General features: G+C 36.4%; 1 long non-coding RNA gene across 1 annotated transcript; it reads left to right on the plus strand.

The window, feature by feature from the left end:
* The first annotated feature begins 2,526 nt into the window (after positions 1 to 2,526).
* LOC111611944 lies at positions 2,527 to 3,380 on the plus strand. Its single transcript, XR_002754312.1, has 2 exons — positions 2,527 to 2,694; positions 3,010 to 3,380. It is a non-coding gene; the product is annotated as an uncharacterized LOC111611944 (long non-coding RNA).
* The last annotated feature ends 2,174 nt before the right edge of the window (positions 3,381 to 5,554 follow it).

The following is a 5,554-nucleotide window of genomic DNA, read 5'->3' on the forward strand; positions in this document are numbered from 1 at the left end:
TCTCTTAGTTTTATGATACAAATGGAAACAGTACAACTGACATGAGTAACCCTGGTAAAGTGTAATTTAGGTTGATCAAACAAGTAATAAAATGCAATCCTTTCCTAATCCCACTTTATTTTTAAAGCACATTTACAAACAGCAGAGTCGAACCAAAGTGCTGTAGAATATGACCGTTAATAAGAAGGAACACAGACGTAGAACACACAGAGCAGAAGACTCCAGAACAAAAGCTGTGAGATTGAAAAGGCTATAACAGGTAGAAGTCCAAGAATAAAAAATGCCAGTGGCAAGTAGATAAATGAAATTAAGTTCATTACAGGACATATCGATCCTGTGTAATTGACCTAGGTTTAAACAATATGATTAGCTGAATAAAAGTGAAATACCTGTGAGGAACTGTTTTTGCCTTTCAGAAATATATTCATGTTAGTATGAGACATTTGGTTGTGATTTTACATTCAGCCAAATGAAGTGTAACAATCACTATCATTAAACTGTATATAATCTTTAGCTTGTTGGGTTTACAAAATTAGCTCAAACTGAAATGTGGATGAAGTCAACAAAGAGTCCTCTAGCATCTTCAGTGGGATTTCCTGTTCCTGAAGCCAAACAAGGTAACATTGTCTAACATAAACCACATCATGCAGGAATCACTTGTGGAGACTGAGGCCCTGTTTACATGACAATGATCCGATGAAAATTAATTTTTTGTTTCGTTTCTGTTAACACATTTACATGAAAACGTTCTAGTTACAATCTTTGTTTACACAATAACGGTACACATCAAAAAGGTGTAATGCTCTCGCCACGCCACTAGTCGGTGCTAGGTTCTAAACTAACTAAGTGCGCATGTGTTTTAAAAAAATAAAATTCGCGTTTCCCCATCAGATAATATACAAGAGGTAATCAGGGAACACGAGCTGGGAGCAATCAGGACAGACAAGACGACACAGAAACTAACTACATTAGTTTGCACTAATCCACAGTTTTTAAGCCTGGAGCTGAGGGCTAAAGGGGGCCAGACAAGGCACATGTGTTTATTCTGGACTTCAATAGCAAAAATGTCTCCACCTGCTTTTTGAAAGAGTCAATAGTTTCAGTACAGTGCAAGGACAACAGAAGAGAGCTGCCTGAAATACCAGAACCAAGTGTGTGGGGTTACCAACTGATTGTGACCATTTGACCTTAGTGCATAGGAAGAATGGAGTTTCAGCATATCAGCAATATTTTTGAGGGATTGTTTAAGTAGGCCCACAAGCGTGAAGACTACAATTTTAAAATTAATTCTGAAATTTACTGGAATCCATGGAAAAGAAGCCAACATTCAAATAATATCCAATCTTCTACTGGTAAAAGTTTTGCTGCAGCATTTTGCATGGTCTGAAGGTGATCCAAAGCTGATTAAAACAGCATATGGAAAAATTAAGAGATAAAACCATTGACAATCATCTCAAGTTCTGCTTTTGACAGGCAGAACTTGAACTCGCTCTGACATCGAACTAGCACAAAGGACACTCAAATTTCTGAAATTTGGTTTATCAGAAAAGCCTAAAAAGTTGACATTTGAAATCACTTCCCATCACCACTCTCCAGCAATCTTGGGATTTGTTTTGAGTCCACCCGATCCTTTGATTACCATATCAACCATCACAACAACATGCTAAAAGTTCAGAAAATAGACTTTGGCTCATCAGCCATTCAGCAGTTTTCCACATAACATAGCCAATAAGATAATGATCGCATGTTTCTATTACAGTGCCCAGAAAATGTATTCAGTTTTTTGACAAACATGTTCTGCACCCTGTGGGAGATCAATTCACACCTCCACCCACAGGAGAGACTGAGCAGCACTGCTTTAGCCACAGCAAAGAGAGTTTAAGTAGGGCAATGTGTGAGTAACACAGACCTGTGCATTTACTCTAAGTAAGGACAGTTATTTATGGCATTTTTCTGTTTTTTGAGTGTTTCATCCTGACTACATGTTGAGGGATGAAGTACTTATCAAATAAAGAAAATTCTAATTGTAACGTAAAAAGGTGAACATTTAGCTATTTCTTTACTACGCTGGATGAAAATATAGTTTGTGGGACATTTTTAGAAACTGAACGGGTTGTGGTGGAATTTTTGTATTGACAGCCCATAAGACAACAGTATCCCTTAAATTTAAAATATGCTTTTCTAGCAGAGATGTTTTGAAGATGGTGCTTAAAAGATGTGTCAAATATTGATTATTGATACTGGGCAATAAAAAAACAGCATGGTTAAGTAATGTTGATACTGAGTAAAACATTTTAAATGGATTTTAATCATTTAGGAACTCTAAATGTTGCAAATTACTTTCCAAAAGGCATTGAAGTTGTCAGGGGGTGTGTGTATTTTAGAGCTTTCCTCCACATCTGCTACCATACGGAGGGGTGCGGGGGGGGGGGGGTGTCTTGTCACATAACCAAAGTAAGTTCCTGTTCTTATTTAACCACACCCATAAAGCATAAAAGCACCAGCACCACCTCCTCAAATGACAGATTTAAAATATAAGCCAATATATCACACCTGCAGAATCCACTGAAAGGCCAAGCAATCATGCCAGAATCTCAGACCAGTGTTGCCCCAACCTACCGTGGTTGGTCTATTTTCAACATTATATGCTGCTGTTGGCCTCTTGGAGCTTGTGCACTATATTACTCCGGTAAGGTAGGTAATCCTTCAACAGCATCAAAATGAATGTTGCTCAAACCTTTGTCCTTTTTACCTCTACCTTTAAGACAATTATTTACATCTTATGTAATATCTTTTAAATTATATGTTTCTCACTGATGATGGAACGTCTCCTTTATTGTAGTCATAAGTCATACAGTTTATATGAATGCCAATGCATTGATGATTTTGTATCTAAATGTGACACGACTGGTGCAAATAGCAAAGATTTCACATTATTTTTTATCTCCTCTTCATTGATGCAATTATCCATGAATATGTAAGTGATTGTAATCACTGTTGATTCCTAAGGTAAAAACTGCAAATGAAGCTGGAGACACCGTTGCAGCTCAGGACGCATCAAAAACGGCAATGACCCTGAATATCATCGCCCTCATCTGTGGACTTATTCTCATCCCTATCGTCCTCTATTACCAATTCCAAAATCTGAAGCATCACTAACTTGTCACTGCAAATGTCTTCCTCTCCTCCACCGGCAGTTGAAAGCAACATACGTAAATGACTGATCTTATCTACATCTGTCAACCTGAATGCTGTCAAAAATATTCTTTGGTACATTGTTTCACCCTCAATTGTAAAATCATTTAAAGTTTGTTAACACAGAAAACAGCATCGTTTAACTTTGTTCGGTGCTGGTTAAAAATAAAGAAAACTTGAAACGGCGTTGAGTTGTGCAACTTTTGTTTTCAGGGTTCTCTGTCAAACTTGGGTTATTAGCAAAAATCAGCTGAAATAAAACCGGGATTCAAGCAGTAAATAAATATACACAGTTCCTCCAAAATGCATTTTCCTTCTTGAAGATTTGTTAATTTCTTTGTTGTCAAATTTAAATTTTTCAAATAATCAAACTAACTGTAATATGAGACAGGAAAAATCTGAGTGAACAAATAAATGAGTTTTTAAAAATGTTTTTATTTAAAAGGAGAAAAAAACAGTCAAAATAAACCTGATAAATTGTGAATAAATTGTGAAGCTGATTTCCATCTTGAACACATGCCCATGTTTTTTTTTTAAACAAGCCACTAGAACAAATAACTTGAATAGTACCTGTTTGACAAAATAAAAATAAGCTAAAATACCTTACGAAGCAGCGCATCTTGGCCAAATTCAGAGAAATTACTGTGGAACAATGTCTTCCAGCCAGGATTAAATTCCAAAACATTACAGGACTTTCATTTTAACAGAACGGCACCGGAAACTCAGCTGAAGTGGAGGATGTATCAGAAACAGCCAAGAAACTAAACTTCCCCCGCTTCTTACCTTCTTTACTCACAAGCCTGGCAACAGCAGAATTACTATAGAATAAATTAGTGGAGTGGCCTCTATTTATTTATTTTTACATAATTCACAATATCGGTGAAGGAGGTGGAGTGGATTCCATTTTTTACAGATTTATTGAGCAGTGTTAGAATTACAGTTCAACTCTCAGGTTTTTCCATATCAATGTAAAACAAGAATAACTTGTTCTGTACATTCCAACTTTATTACTTACATACAGTATATATTAACCGTGTTTAACACATTCCTTTCATTACAGCATTGCATTTAAATGTGTATTACAAACAGCTTCTCTGGGTCGAGTTCCTCACACTCTGAGAACTGAAGCGTGTTCTCCTAACCCACACATTAGAAGTAAAATAAATAAATGTACTTAATCTTGTCAAACATTCAGCAACATTCAGCAGTTTTGCAGTGTAAAATAAGGGTAATAATATATACTTCTAAATAATATACAAACATGGAAAATGTATACGTCAGTCTGTGAGGTGTTGATTCATACTTCCTCCCACAAGAGTTACAGAGAAGCAAGGAAAAAAAATTTTTTAACCACAACTAAGAAGATTTAAGTAGAGCAAAGTTAGTGTGAAAAAAATGACTCTTGCATTTGCTTTCAGAAATATACAGTATTCAACATTGGCTCACTATTACTGCCATACTATGAGTTTTTATTTGGATCTCCAAACAAATACATGAGCCTTGTTAAAAATAAATTGTGGACTTTTTGTCCTATTTTTTTGTTCTGTTGATTTAGCTGAATATAACAATATCTTTTAAAGTATATTGTAGATTTTCTAACAGGAAGCATTTTCTATGTTTGAGCAAACATAATGCGTTTCTATTATTATAAATGACAAATATCAAGATTCAAGGTCAGATTTTGATTTAAGTGACCGACACATGATGCTAAGTATAAAACTAGACAAAGAAATGTGATTACAGAGTAAAATTGGTGCTATGAGTTACAAGTTAGAAGAAGGGTATCAAAACTATCCATCCATTTTCTAACACCCTCGTCCTAAGTGGGGTCGTAAGGAGTGCTGGTGCCTATCTCCAGCGAACGTTTTGGGCGAAAGGCGGGGTCACCCTGGACAGGTCGCCAGTCTGTCGCAGGGCAACACAGAGACAGATAGGGAAAAACAACCATGCACACACACACACTCACACCTAGGGAGAATTTTTAGAAACCAATTAAAAGCTGGAGTACCCGGAGAGAACCCATGCATGCACAGGAAGAACATGCAAACACCATGCAGAAAGAACCCAGGCTGGGAATCAAACCCAGGACCTTCTTCCTGCAAGGCAACAGTGCTACCAACTGCGCCACTGTGCAGCCTGGTACCTAAAACAAATAAAATGCAAAGAAAAAAAGTCCAGCAAAATTGTCATTTTGGTCTGGCTGCTTTTTATTCACTTGAATTGAGGATCCTGCCTTTCAGAACCAAGTATGCGTTTTTTTGTTGTTTTTTTTTATCTTAAAAGCTTAGGTTCCTGGTTGCACAAAAGAGAAGAAATTATATAATCATTGACATAAATTTTAATTTAATGTGTTAAACTT

The sequence above is a fragment of the Xiphophorus maculatus genome, chromosome 18 (genome assembly GCF_002775205.1).
Source record: "Xiphophorus maculatus strain JP 163 A chromosome 18, X_maculatus-5.0-male, whole genome shotgun sequence".
Classification (NCBI taxonomy): domain Eukaryota; kingdom Metazoa; phylum Chordata; class Actinopteri; order Cyprinodontiformes; family Poeciliidae; genus Xiphophorus; species Xiphophorus maculatus.